The 14558-nt window shown below is 44.4% G+C and overlaps 2 protein-coding genes across 5 annotated transcripts in view; both read left to right on the top strand.

The window, feature by feature from the left end:
* Positions 1-14558, top strand: part of PTK2B (protein tyrosine kinase 2 beta) — a 135878-nt gene that overhangs the window by 53140 nt on the left and 68180 nt on the right. The gene's annotated exons all lie outside the window — the stretch shown is intronic.
* EPHX2 (epoxide hydrolase 2) overlaps positions 8273-14558 on the top strand; it is a 163921-nt gene continuing 157635 nt past the window's right edge. The window contains exon 1 of the mRNA XM_050802489.1: positions 8273-8276. The gene's annotated coding sequence lies outside the window, so the exon portion shown is untranslated. The remainder of the gene's footprint in view (positions 8277-14558) is intronic.

Genomic DNA, 14558 nt, shown 5'->3' with positions numbered 1-14558 from the left:
TAAACCACTTCAGGAGCTGAACGATCACTTTAAACGGTACGAAATATTCATATGTGCAACACTTTGTTGGAAGAACATCCCTCTCACCTAATCCCCTCACTTTTTAGATGAGAAAAGCTGAGTTCAGATATATAAGGTGATGGATCCAAGTTACCCGAGTGTCGCTCTGGGGTTTAAGTTGCATGTGATTCAAAAGAGTGTAAAATCTTACAGCTTATCCGTGTGTGTGTGTGTGTGTGTGTGTACACAAGGCAATCAGAACATTCTGTCAATAGAAGCAGAAAAGTAGAAGTTGGTTCCTTCTGGGGCTCCTGAAAACTGGGGTGTAGACATAACCCGCACACTCCCCTCCTACCGGCTTCGTCTTGCTCCCTTTCCCCTGGAGGAGCTGGGGGAGAGCAGCACACAGTTCCCCTCCTCACTGGCTGTCTTCTCTTCTCCCTGCTGCTTCTGTCTGCGGTGAGGCTGTGGAGAAGTGGGTTGCTGTTCTTTTTTCTGACTTCCTGTGTGCTTCAGAAACCTCAATGAACAAAGAGCTAAAGGAAGAAAGGGCCCCGGAACCGTTATGCCAAACATAGACTCACATCCGACATGGGGGAGCTGGATGCCTGATTTTTATAGAGATGAAACCCAGGATTCAGGATTCCGACTGCCCTGTTCCCAACGTGGCTGCATGGGGTATGTCAGTGCTTGGGAGCTGGAAGTAGGTCGCAGGTTTCTCATTCTTTTCAGGCTTAGGTCTAATGTATTTAAAGAGGTAGCCGAAGTGAGTCTTTAGAGTATGTATCATTGAAATCAAACCAACATTAAAAGGAAACACTTAATTTCCTGTCTACAACCACCGTTTTTTGTTTGGTTTTGCAGACAGGGTCTCATTCTGTCGCCCAGGCTGGAGTGCAATGGCACGGTCATAGCTCACTGAGCTTTGAACTCCTGGGCCACCTCACCTACCTGGGTAGCTGGGACTACAGGCACATGCCACCATGCTGGGGTCTTTTTAAAAAATTTTTGTAGAGATAGGAGTCTTGCCTGTGGCCCAGGCTGGTCTCAAACTTCTGGGCTCAAGTGATCCACCCACCTCGGCCTCCCGAAGTGCTGGGATTACAGGCGTGAGCCACCACACCCGGCCTACCACAACTGTTTTAATTTCTCTGTTTTCCCTCAGTGTACAACTCAGCTGTAACCATAGGAGCATATTTCCATAGATAATTTGCATATAATCTTTGAAGTTTTCATAATCCCTTAATTGAATTTACCTAAGTAGTCTCCTTATTACTTACCTTTTAGCACACACAAGTTAATTTACGAGTGAGTCTCTGCATCCAGGTGAGAACAGCATCGGAGGGAAAACCTGTGCCCTTTTTTTTTTTTTTTTTTTGAGATGGAGTCTAAAAAAACTGGACTGCAATGGCACGATCTTGGCTCACTGCAATCTCCGCCTCCTGGGCTCAAGTGATTCTCCCCCCTCAGCCTCTCGAGCTGGGATTACAGGCACATGTCACCATGCCCGGCTAATTTTTTTGTATTTTAATAGAGACAGGGTTTCGCCACGTTGTCCAGGGTGGTTTCAAACTCCTGAGCTCAGGCAATCCACCTGCCTCGGCCTCCCAAAGTGCTGGTATTACAGGTGTAAGCCACCACACCTGGCCCTGTGCTTTTTTGATGTTGTTTTTGTTTTTGTTGTTTGTTGTTGTTTCGACGGCACATTGCTGAGCTTTCTGTCTATAAGCTCCTGTTCTCAGGGCCTTGCTACTCATATTATGATCCACAGGAGACTCTCAGGGTCAGGTCTTTCTCTGCCCAGCCCTGGCTTCCTGGTGCTGTGTTCATGTCTGATTTTGGATCCCTGAGACCTTTTTCTCCTACCGTTCTTCTAAAAGGGTAACAGTCATTTTGGGACCTTGCTCAGGAAATTTTCAGCTGGGTTTTCCCTTTGTATTTTATTGGATGCTTTTAACCAGGCAGGAAAACTCCTGCTACCATGTGAGTTGTGCTGGGGAGACTTGCCAGAGAAGAGCTGCCCACAGGGGGATTTCTCGCTACCGCATTCAGGGTTTCCCTACTTTGGAGGCCTCGTGGCTGGAGTTTTAAAGGCCAAAGTTCCCCTGAATTTTCTGAACTCTGAATGATTGAAACCACCTATTTTATTTTTTTCTCTTTTTACCCAAGCGCCCATTTCCCAATAAAGGGCTTGGGTAATGACAAGAAACTAAAACTGAAACCACAACTCTGCTCTAAAATAAGAGACTCTGAGACACCCAGGAAGGGCCTGCCTTTAAGACTTGTCACTCCCTGAGATCCATCGCGGCACCAAATGTTTGCTGAGCTCCATCCTGGGAGGGAGGCCTGCAGCCTGGGAACTGGGAGACCTGTGTCCCAGTGGAGAGACCTCACCATGTCATGAGTCTCTCTTGATTCAGTTCTCACAGTGAGTTGAGGGCCAAGCCAGCGATTCTTCAACCTCACCACGTGGGTACCAGGATCACCTGAGATGTTAGGAGGGTGGGGAAAGAGGGAGGTGTTGGTCAAAGGGGACAAAGTTTTATTTATGTAGAATGAATAAGTCCCAGAGATCTAATGTACAGCATGGTGACTGTACCTAAGCATGCTGAATTACATACTTCAGATTGGCTAAGAGAGTCGATTTTTTAAATTTTAGTAATTTTTTAAATTGATGCATAATAACTGTACGTATTATGGGGTACAGAGTGATATTTGAATACATGTATACTCTGTGTAATAATCAAATCAGAGTAATTACTATATTCATCATGGAAAACATTTTATTTCTTTGTGTTGGGGACATCCAAAATTCTCTGTTCTATTTTAAAATATACAATAAATTATTGACTCTAGTCACCCTACAGGGCTACAGAACATTAGCACTTATTCCTCCTGTCTAGCTTTAATTTGGTATCCATTAACCAACCTCTCTCCATCTACGTTCCACCCTGCCCTTCCCAGCCTCTAATAACCACAATTCTCTCTACTTCTGTGAACTCAACTTTTTTAGCTCCTACCTATGGGTGAGAAAATATAGTATTTCTCTTTCTGTGCTTGACTTATTTCACTTAACATAACGTCCTCCAGGTTCATCTATGTTGTTGTGAATGACAATATTTCGTTCTTTGTCATGGCTAAATAGCACTCCGTCCGTTGATGGGCACTTCAGTTGATTTCCCATTTTGGCTATTGTGAGTAGTGCTGCAATCAATATGGACGTACAGATATCTCTTCAACACATTGATTTTAATTTCCTTTGGAAAAATCCCTAGTAGTGGGATTGCTAGATCATATGGTAGTTCTATTTGTAGTTTTTTGAGGAATCTCCATACGGTTCTTCATAATGGTTATACTAATTTACATTCCCACCAACAGTGTTTAGGAGTTCTCTTTTCTCAACATCCTCACCAGCATTTGTTATTTTTTGTCTTTTTGATAATAGCCATTCTAACTGGGTGAGATGCTATCTCATTGTAGTTTTGATTCATATTTCTCTTATGATTAGTGATATTGAACATATTTTCATTTATCTGTTGGTCATTTCTATGTCTTTGTTTTTCTGAGATGGAGTCTCGCTCTGTTGCCCAGGCTGGAGTGCAGTGGTGCGATCTCAGCTCACTGAAACCTTTGCCTTCCGGGTTCCAACGATTCTCGTGCCTCAGCCATTGGAGTAGCTGGGATTACGGGTGTGCCACCACGCCCAGCTAATTTTTGAATTTTTAGTAGAGAGGGGCTTTCCCCATGTTGACCAGGCTGGTCTCAAACTCCTGACCTCAAGTGATCCATCCACCTTGACCTTCCAAAGTGCTGGGATTACAGGTGTGAACCATCACGCCTGGTTGTATGTCTTCTTTTGAGAAATGTCCTTTCAGATACTTTGCTCATTAAAAAAAAAATTATTTTTTTTTTTTTTTACCATTGAGTTGTTTGAGTTCCTCATGTATCCTAGATATCAGTCCCTTGTTGGATAAACAGTGTGCCCATATTTTCTCCCGTTCTACAGGTTGCCTGGTCCACTCTGTCAATTGTTTCCTTTGCTGTGCAGAAGCTTTTAGCTTGATAAAATCCGATTTGTCATTGGGAGGTCAAGACAAGAGAATTGCTTGAGGCCAGGAGTTTGAGATAAGCCTGGGCAACATAGTGAGACGCTGTCTCTGTTTTTTTTTTTTAAATCCCATTTGCCTAGTTTTACTTTTGTTACCTGCAAAATTTTTTGTTTTCCCTGCAAAATCTTTGCCCAGAACAATGTCCTGAAGGATTTACCCTGCTTTCTTCTAGTGGTTTTATAGTTTTGAATCTCACATTTTCGTCCTTATTCTGAGTTGATTTCGTGTACAGTGACAGATAGGGATCTAGTTTCATTCTTCTGCATATGGTTATTCAGATTTTTCAGCACCATTTATTGAAAACGCTGTCTTTTTCCCAATGTATGTTCTTGGCATCTTTGTTGAAAATCAGTTAGCTATAAATATGTGGATTTATTTCTGGGTTCTTTATTCTGTTTCATTTGTCTATGTGTCTGTTTTTATATCAGTACCATGCTATTTTGGTTACTTTAGCTTTGTAGTATTTTTGAAGTCAGGTAGTGTGATGCCTCCAGCTTTGCTCTTTTTGCTCAGAATTGCTTTGGCTATTTGGGGTCTTTTGTGATTCTACATGAACTTTAAGATTGTGTTTTCTATTATATTTCTGTGAAGAATGTCATTGGTCTTTTGATGGGGGTTGCATGGAATTTGTAGAGCGCTTTGGGTAGTATGGTTATTTTAACAATATTAATTCTTCCAATCCATGAACATGGAACATTTTTCATTTTGTGTGTGTGTCCTCTTCTAATTCTTCCCCCCTACCCCCCACCCAAGATGGAGTCTTGTTCTGTCACCCAGGCTGGAATGCTGTGGTGCCATCTTAGCTCACTGCAACTTCCACCTCCTGGGTTCAAGCAATTCTCCTGCCTCAGCCTCCCGAGTAGTAGGGATTACGGGCGCATGCCACCACGCCTGGATAATTTTTGTATTTTTAGTAGAGATGGGGTGTCACCATGTTGGCCAGGCTGGTCTCAAAATGGCTGGTCTCGAGCTCCTGACCTCGTGATCTGCCCAACTCGACCTCCCAAAGTGCTGGGATTACAGGCGTGAGCCTCCACGCCCAGCCTCTTCTATTTCTTTCATCAGTGTTTTATAGTTTTCATCATAAAGGTCTTTCTTGGTTAAAAACTATCCTGTCTTATTAAATTTATTCCTATTTTATTACGATTTTTGTAGCTATTATAAATGAGATTGTTTAGTTTTGTTTTAGATAAAGTCTTATGCTATTGCCTGGGCTGGAGTACATTGGCACCATCATAGCTCACTGCAGCCTTGACCTCCTGGGCTCAACTGATCCTCCCACCTCAACCTCCTGAGTAGCTGGGGCCACAGGTGCGCATCACCACACCTGGCTAATTTTTTTTTTTTTTTTTTTTTTTTTTTGAGATGGAGTTTCACTCTTGTTGCCCAGGCTGGAGTGCAATGGTATGATCTCGACTCACCGCGACCTTCGCCTCCCAGGTTCAAGTGATTCTCCTGCCTCTGCCTCCCGAGTAGCTGGGATTACAGGCATGAGCCACCATGCCCAGCTAGTTTTTTGTATTTTTAGTAGAGACGGGATTTCTCACGTTGGTCAGGCTGATCTTAAACTCCGGACCTCAGGTGATCTGCCTGCCTCGGCCTCCCAAAGTGCTGGGATTACAGGTGTGAGCCACCGCGCCTGGCCGAACACCTGGCTAATTTTTAAATGTTTTGTAGAAACAGGGTCTCCCTATTTGTCCAGGCTGGTCTCAAACTCCTGGACTCAAGCAATCCTCCTGCCTCAGCCTCCCAAAATGTTGGGATGACAGGCATGAGCCACTGTGCCAAGCCAAGATTACTTTTTCTGTTTCTTTTTTAGCTAGTTGGTTATAGGTATACAGAAACACTACTGGTTTTTATATGTTGATTTTATACCCTGCAACTTTACCGAATTTGTTTATTAGCTCTAACCATTTTTGGTGGAGTATTTAGGTGTTTATATAAAATCATGTCATCTGCAAAGAGGAACAATTTGACTTCCTCTTTTCCAACTTGAATGCCTTTCATTTCTTTCTCTTGCCTAATTACACTGATCAGTACTTCCTAGAGAATAGATCTTAAGTGTTTTCAGTACACACACAAGAAAAGGTAACTGTGGAGATGAATATGCTAATTAGCTTGACTGTAATAATCAACTTGCTATACAACTCAAATATATACAATTTCAGTTAAAAATATTTTTATAAAGAATCACCTGAGATGTTATTGAGAAATACAGATGGCTAGGCCCCAACCCCCAAGGTCTCCATGCACTAGGTCAGGTTAAGTCTTAGAGATATTTACACTATATATTCCAGCAATGCCGACATGCAGGTAGACAGGGTGAAGAACGCAGGGACCAAGTGCTGTCTGAGGTTGTTGCTCATCTAACAGCAACGTTTTACCATTAGAATCCAGAGCCCCAGAGGACCTTACTGTGGGAGTGTCTATGGAATGAGGCCTCCTTCTTGGGTAGGTCTGTACTGTGAATTATAACCAGAGTCTTCATCACTGCAGGATGCAGTGAGAAAGAGCCCACACCTGCAGCCCCTTCTGACTCCACTCAAATCACAGTTCTGCTCTCTACTTGCTGGTGGCCTTTGGGAAGTTACTTTGCTCAGCCTCAGAGACTTCATCCATGAGATGGGGGATAACGGTACCTACCTTTTGGGTTTTTCTTAGAATGCACTGGGCTCATTGTGCATGGAAAGTGCTAGCCCAGGGTTGGGCTGGAGAAGCACTCTGTTACCTCTGCTGTTTCTCAGAAATGAGCCCTTTGGCGGTCATGGAGAGCTGGAGGAATAAGACGTGTGCTCAAGGTCTCAGGGCTGAAGAGGAAATCAAGATTGTGGGGTGGCAAAGAACCTCAAGGCACTGCCAGACACTCTGGGCTCTTGGAGAACTGTTCAGAGTTGGAGATAACTTTCTGTAATCCTAGGCATCTCTTCTCTTGTCATTTCATTGAGATATCTGTCTATCCTATTTAATCCAAGCCTAATTTTGGATAGGATCCAGAAATCTAGGTGAATTTCAGGGACCTATTTGCTTCCTTATCTAGCTTGGTGGGGAGAAGATCAGCCCCTCTGTGTGGGCCACGTGGAGTACAGAAAATAAAACTGTATCACGACCGGGCACAGTGGCTTACACCTGTAATCCCAGCACTTTGAGAGGCTGAGGTGGGCTGATCACTTGAGGCCAGGAGTTCAAGATCAGCCTGGTCAACATGGTGAAACCCCCTCTCTACTAAAAATACAAAAATTAGCTGCGTATGGGGGCGGGCGCCTGTAATCCCAGCTACTCAGGAGGCTGAGGCATGAGAATCACTTGAACCCAGGAGGAGAGGTTGCAGTGAGCCAAGATCATGTCACTGTACTCTAGCCTGGGCAACAAAGTGAGATTCCATCACACACACACACACACACACAAAAAAAACTGTGTCTGAGGAGGAGCTAGAGATTGATGCATAGGAGAGAGGTCCAGTTTTTATCCTTGTGCAACAGACTTTACACATTTCTAAAATATATTTAACCAAAATAACAATATTATAACCGATGTAACTTAAGATCTCTAACTGCATGCAGTTCTAAATGTGGACTGTGTTTTTATGTAGTTCTAATCAGTATGTAAATTTCATTCTCTGTCACTTAACATTTTTATATAAATCTTTTCATGCACTACTCATATTTTTATCATAGTTTATCATTATTGCTAGCGCTCAAACTTCCCCCTGAGCATTTTGTTTTGATTCTCATTATTTCACTACTATAAATAGTACAGCTAGGAACATCTTTGTGCAAATGCTTCACACCCCTCGCCTTGGATAGATGCGGTATGTTTCCCAACGTTGGGTAGCAAGATCAACACATGTGAGTTATTTTGTATTTAACTTCCTTGCTTCAGAAAGCCAATTCTGAGTAATTGGCAATTGTACTAGTTCATTTCAAGTCAATGAACATAAGTTTTTCTTTTTTTTCCCTAGGTAACTTGGCTTGTTTAGTAGGTTTATGGTGGTTCCTTAAAGTTGTTTTTATTAGCATTTTCAACTGCTGAGGGCTTTTCCATCTATTTTTAATTTTCTCAAGTCTTTTTCACACACAGGTGGCATCCTGTTTGCTTGAAGGGGCATTAAAATTGCTGTTTTATCCAATTCGCATTAAAATGAAAGCTGAATACGTCTACAGGTGGGGGCTTGGTCATGTTTAATGGTTTTGAGATCTGTTTACATAAAGCAAATGTTTGGTGTATACTAGGTTTGCAGATAGTGGCAGACTAGGGGGTTGGCAGGTGGAGAAGATTGTTCAAGAGGATGGTTTTGTTGCTTTTAAGGTGGTGAGAGACAGGGGTGCTACATCTGTACAGTTAGACTTGGGTTTATACTTTCTAGTTAAAAAAAAAGTACCTGAGTTTTTTTTTTTTAATCACCAACTTTTTTTTTTCTGTTTATTACATGTATCATAAAACATACCTTAGTCAAGTCCTACGTAGCCATGACTATATACATATTAACATGTCAAAAGTCTGCATTCGTTTCCATGCATGTATGAGGAATTTGTGTTTGAGCAGAATTCTGGGGGCTACCTCAGAAAAGCAGGTTCATCTGGACTGTACTCTTTGACGCAGAAATAAGCTTGAGGTGTGGAGACCAAGCTCAGAGCAGGGGCGGAGGGAAGGTTGGGGGGCACTTAGTGCTGGGATGTAGGCCGTGGACTGTGTTTGTTGGGGTACAGTGGGAAATCTGAGCTCTGGTCTTATCTCTGCTACTGAAGAAAGGGGACCCCAGGAAAGCTGCTCAGTCAGTCACTTTTCCTCGTCCTCAAAATGGGAGAGCAGCCTGCCTTGGGAGGTATCAGTGAGGTAGCAAGGGTGCAAACGCTATGAAGGGAGATTCAGCGAGTGATATGCAAATGTGAAGCTCCTCTTCCTCTGGCTGTTACATTTCTTCTTAACGTTGACTTGGAGGAAGGAGTCAGATCCATCTTTCACTGGGCAGTCCTACAACTGTTCAAAACCAGCAATCCATCCTGCATTCCCATGACTCTCTCTTTGGTTTTAGGGGTCTGCACCAGGTGATAGGGCTTTGTTGAATGCCCTTGCGCTAGCAGACGGCCTGTAGACGGCCTGTCAAACCCCAGGCCCTCAGCTTGCACCGCTGAGGTGGGATCGTGTGTGCAGAGCCCGGAGGGAAATCACCGTCGTTTCTTAGGGGTTTTCTGGTAATCCCAACACTACATTAACTTTTCTTGGCAGCCACATCGTAGTGACTAACAGTGAATTTACAGTTAGCCTAAATCCTATTTTTTAATCCATCGCTGCTAAACCGCTTCTTTCTCATCCTAGACTGGGGAAGACTTTTTTTCTTTTTTTTTTTTTTAATCTACATGAAGAATGGCTCATTTATCCCACTTCACAAGTTGCATTTTGTTAAACTTGGCATGACTTACCAGCCTGCGAGGATTTCAGGAACTTTTTTTGATCCTATGTTAAAGCCATAATCTCTCCCAATCCTGTGCTCAACTTGATGCTTCTTGTTTAATAACCACAAGCTCCTTCATACCCAATTAAAAGGTGTGAACAGAAGCAATTAAAGTAACAGTCTTCCATCCAGGTTAATGTAGACATTTGATTAGCAGTCTTTAGAAAAAACCATTTGACCAGCTAGGAATTCACCTGCTATCATCTGACCTCCTTATTAACTTCTCAAGAAAATGGGGAAGAACTCAGACAAACTGAAGCATTGATTTGTCATGGTACCAAATTTCCTTGCTCAGCAGCCAACTTTGTAACCCACCTGGAGAGGGACATGAGATTTGCAGGAGTTGGAGGTTGAGAGGGAAGGAAAAAGCTGAGATCATGATTTGAAGAGGAGAAGTTGTTGGATAACTTAGTCTGGGATTAAAGATGACAAATCTTAAGAGGAGAAGTTGTTGGATAACTTAGTTTGAGATTAAAGATGACAAAGAGTGTGGTTTTGAAAATAACAACTTTCAGAGGACTGGAGAGTAAGAGAAAAGAAGCTCTTGGGAGGAAGGGGTACATGGTAAGATGTTATGCCTCCATGCACCTTGTACATTGTTATCTTGAAGTGCTGGGTGGTGCAACCACTACAGGCAACAAGTGGGACATCAAGGGTCAGAGGTGGCTTGAGGCCAGGGACCCTGAGATCTGCCCTCTTTGCCTAGAGTCTGTCACTGTTCAGGCAGTGGTGTGCTGGAACCAACTCTCACAAGCCAATGGCATCCATTTCTCCCCAACTCCCCTTTCAGTACCATCATGCTGGTGGCTTGGAATCAACCACAATGGAAGTATTTACACCAGAGAAATTGGCAAGTGCTACAAATCAAGGCATCCTTCTCTTGGATTGCCAGTGGCCAAACACACACCAGGCACTTATTCTCGCTGCCCCTGCAGCCTCCCAGCTCACACCTGTGCTGTATCCTTGTGCCATGTTTATATTTTTAAAATGAAAATCTGCTTTTCCATGGATGATATTCAAAAATTTCTTAGCAGATTGCCACCTTCTGGTCTCATTTCCCAATGACCCCTCGCCCACCCTCTTCACCAGCCCTATAGGCAGCATGTCATGGGGTGTCCTGATCTTTCTGGGTCACTTTTTCCTAAGATCCTGAGGCCCAGTAGGCAGGTTCTCTTCTGTGATCCTCTGGTCACATGCTTAGATTTCTATTAGAGACCGTAGCAGGCTGTGGCTGTTTTTGTGTGTTTTGTTCTGTTTTACCTTTTTTCTTTTTACTGGATTATGATCTAATAGATGGGGACCTTCTTCCCTCTTCTGTTTATCTTCATAGCTACAGGTCCGTTATAGCTCCTGAAACATAGGAAGGCAGAGAGAGGAGGGAAGGAAGGAAAGAAGAAAGGAGGGAGGGAGGGAAGGAAAGAAGGAAGACAGGAGGGAAGACAGGAAGACACTCCACCAAAAGGCATTCATGACCTGGCCAATAAGGAGCAAGATGAGTGTGATTTTTGAAGAACTGAGAGAAGAGTGGAGCCCGGAAGTCAAATAGGAGATAAGAAAAATCTGGCTAGCTGCAGGGATCAAAGGCTTTGAGGGGAGAAGAGGTTCCCTTAGCAAGAAAGCATAGGGTAATGCATCCCTGTTGCTCCCCTCCTGCCCTGCAAGACCCCCCAGGTCAGCTGGCCTCTGGGCTGGCAGGAGCTGGCAACAGAGGGACTCCCGGTGGGTAATGGGTGCGGGGGTGGGGAGCTGAAAATGTGGTAAAGTTTTAACAAATGCTTTTTGAATTACATTCAATTATAGCTGGCAATAATCACAACCTTTCTGGTTCTCTCTTTCACAAGGTAATAGGAGAAAGGCTTGGAGAGGAGGGAGGTGATTTAGCAAATGCTGGACTGGAGGGCCCTGGAGCAGGCAGAATGCTGGCCCTGCGGGAACTGAGGGCTGAGAGGGCTCCAGCTGCGGAGGGGGCGCTGTGAGGAGCCAGCAGGACCCAGCCTTGCCCAGAAACCTAGGACCAGTTCCCTGAGACTGCAAGGTCGTTGCAATTAGTTAAGTGCCTGCACTCAGCAGGCCTTTGGGATAGGAAAGGGCTGTGTTCTCCATCTTGTTGATGTGGAAACAGCAAAGGGAAGTGACTCAGAGGTGGAGTGGAAAGGCGGAGTGTGTCTCGTGACATTCTGACTTCTACTAGATCCAAAGGGCTGTGCTTGACTGTCTCCTGGGAGGCTTCCTTCCATGGCCAGGCGCCTGTGGTGCTCTGAGGACAGGCAATGGGGCTGTGCAGGAGCAGAGGAAAGGGAAGTGTGATCTGTGGAGGTGGGGCAGGTGCATGGAGGGAGGCGGGGCTCGGTGAAAAGGCAGCCTTGGTGCACCGAGCACTGGAGGTAGAAGGGGCTGCCACAGTCACCTGATCCTGCACTTAGGAGGTCAGTTTAGACTTTTTTAAAGTAAGGTTTAAAGGCCAGGCATGGTGGCTCATACCTGTAATCCCAGCACTTTGGGAGGTTGAGGAGGAAGGATCACTTGAGGCCAGGAGTTCAAGACCAGCCTAGGCAACACAGAGAAACCCTATCTCTATCCAAAATAAAAATAAAAAATTGAACTAGGCATGGTGGCAGGTACCTGTAGTCCCAGCTACTTGGGAGGCCGAGGCAGGAGGATCACCTGAGTCCAGGAGTTTGAGGCTGTAGTGAGCTATGATCACATCCCTGCACTCCAGCCTGAACAACAGAGCAAGCCCCTATCTCTAAAAAATAATAATAATTAAAATTAAATTTCAAAATTAAAAGGTGGGTCTTAGTATTATATTTCCAATTCTTTCTTCTGCCAAGTCACAGACACTTAAAAAATGAATGTGCCAAGGAGTTTACAGAAGTAACCTCTGATCCTCCAGAAAATTCTGCAGGATAAGTAATAGTAACCTCATGCCCCAGTGAAGGAAACTGAGGCCTGCAGAGATTGTCTTGTCCAAATCACACAACAGGTCCATGGCAGAGACTTAAGGCTGCCATGTTGCCACACTCGAGTAATGGCCCAGTTGTGTGGTTTGCCAGCCCCGAAGAAAGTGGTTTAAATCCAGGTTTGAATGAGTTAGATGTATGCGCCTTCTCCCTGAGATCATACACCCTTTCTGACTAATGGTCCCCTTTCCACACTCTCTCAAATCAGGAATATAACTGTTTTTTTTTCCTTCTTGAGGTGGAGTTTCACTCTTTTCCCCCAGGCTAGAGTACAACGGTGCAGTCTCGGCTCACTGCAACCTCCATCTCCTGGGTTCAAGGGATTCTTTTGTCTCAGCCTCCCAAGTAGCTGGGATTACAGGCACGCGTCACCACACGCAGCTAATTTTTGTACTTTTAGGAGAGATGGGGTTTCACCATGTCGGTCAGACTGGTCTTGAACTCCTGACTTCAAGTGATCTGCCTGCCTCAACCTCCCACAGTGCTAGGATTACAGTCATGAGCCACCACACCTGGCCAGGAACAGAACTTTCAGTCCTCAAGACCATGCATTTTACATTTGGGACTCCCAGCATCCCCTTTGGTGTCTGCCTCCCCAAGAGGCTAAGCTATTTATTGAACACAACGTGTGTAACATTACCCTACGATGTCTTCAAGGGCCAGAGTTAAGTTTTCCTGTGATATTTATTCCTGTAACCCTAGCATCTCCCCTGTGCCAGAAGCACAGTCCTAGGTACAGTTACAGCCTGGTGCATCTGGAAGGGACTGAAATGCTGCTTCAGTTCCCCCTCCTGCAGGCAGGTCAATGTCTTGCCATTCAGGAAGAGCATAATTTATTTTCTTCCTGAAGATCTTAAGAACTCAGAGACTGTCCATCCTCCTATAGTACCCTTTGCAGATTTTGGCCAAGAAGTTCTTACAGCCAATCAGAACTTTTCCTGTTTTAATTTGAGCCCATTTCCTTGTGTTTGTTATTCTTTGACTTTGACTGTGGCAGATTTGGGGGCCAGGAGGCAAACCGAAGCCCAGAATGGCTCAGAGCCAGGGTTTTCACTAGTGCCATGGGATGTAGTCTCCTCTGACTCTGCTCTGAGGGTCTGGGGCAGACCAGGAAGCAGGGAGGATGGAATGCCAGGGCTTGGAGAGCCAGGAAGGAGGTCTGGAGAAAGGGGCAGTTTTTGGCTCATGAGTTGAACATCAGAGGATTTTGTGATCGTTAAAGGCCAGAGATACGCTATTGACGAGTAGTTCAAATAATCAGACAATATTTAGAGGCGTGAACAAGTTCTGTCATCAAGAAGAGGAGGTGGAGTCAGCAGATTGTTGTCATCTCTTCCTAACTCAGCATTCAGCAGTGATGTGCGTTGGTACCTGAAGGTCAGTCACAGTGGGAATTTTTACACTACAGAAATTGGCAAGGTCTGCAAAGTAGAGCTTTTTTTTTTTTTTTTTTTTTTTTTTTTTTTTTTTTTTTCCTGGAGCACTACTGACAGGAGGAGCAAGATACAGGGAATACAGGTCATCAGACAAGATTTTGGAAAAAAGACAAGTGAAAATAGTCATGATGATAGAGCCTTTCACTGGTGTCCCGCTTTATTGTTTACGATGAACTCTCACTTCTGTTTTCTCACTTCATCCTCACCACCCTTCTATGAGGAAAACAGGGTAGGCAGCATTACCCTACTTTATAGGGGAGGAAAATGAGGCCAGGAGAGGTAAAGTTACTTGCACAAGATTTTAGAGCCAGTCAGAAAATGAGCTGGGAGCAGAACACAGGCAGGGTGAGCATGAGGGAAGATGGCATGGAATTGAGAGCTATGTTCTCCCAAGACCCTGAAGAGGGGTGGCGGATGCCTTCCTTTCATGGAACCGTTCATTTGCTTTGCTTCAAATAGTTCTGAGTGTTCATTACAGATCTGTGTCTACAGATCAGAGTTTTGTGTGCACTTGGGGAAGTTGCCATGTGTCAATAGAGACATGGGCACCACCTACCTGGGCCTGAGGCTTTTGATCAAACCTGTGTTCTAGTGTTGAGTC

Source organism: Macaca thibetana, chromosome 8 (genome assembly GCF_024542745.1).
Source record: "Macaca thibetana thibetana isolate TM-01 chromosome 8, ASM2454274v1, whole genome shotgun sequence".
NCBI classification, from domain to species: Eukaryota; Metazoa; Chordata; class Mammalia; order Primates; family Cercopithecidae; genus Macaca; species Macaca thibetana.
Note: the sequence above shows the minus strand (reverse complement) of the source record. Positions and strands in the feature narration are given on the sequence as shown.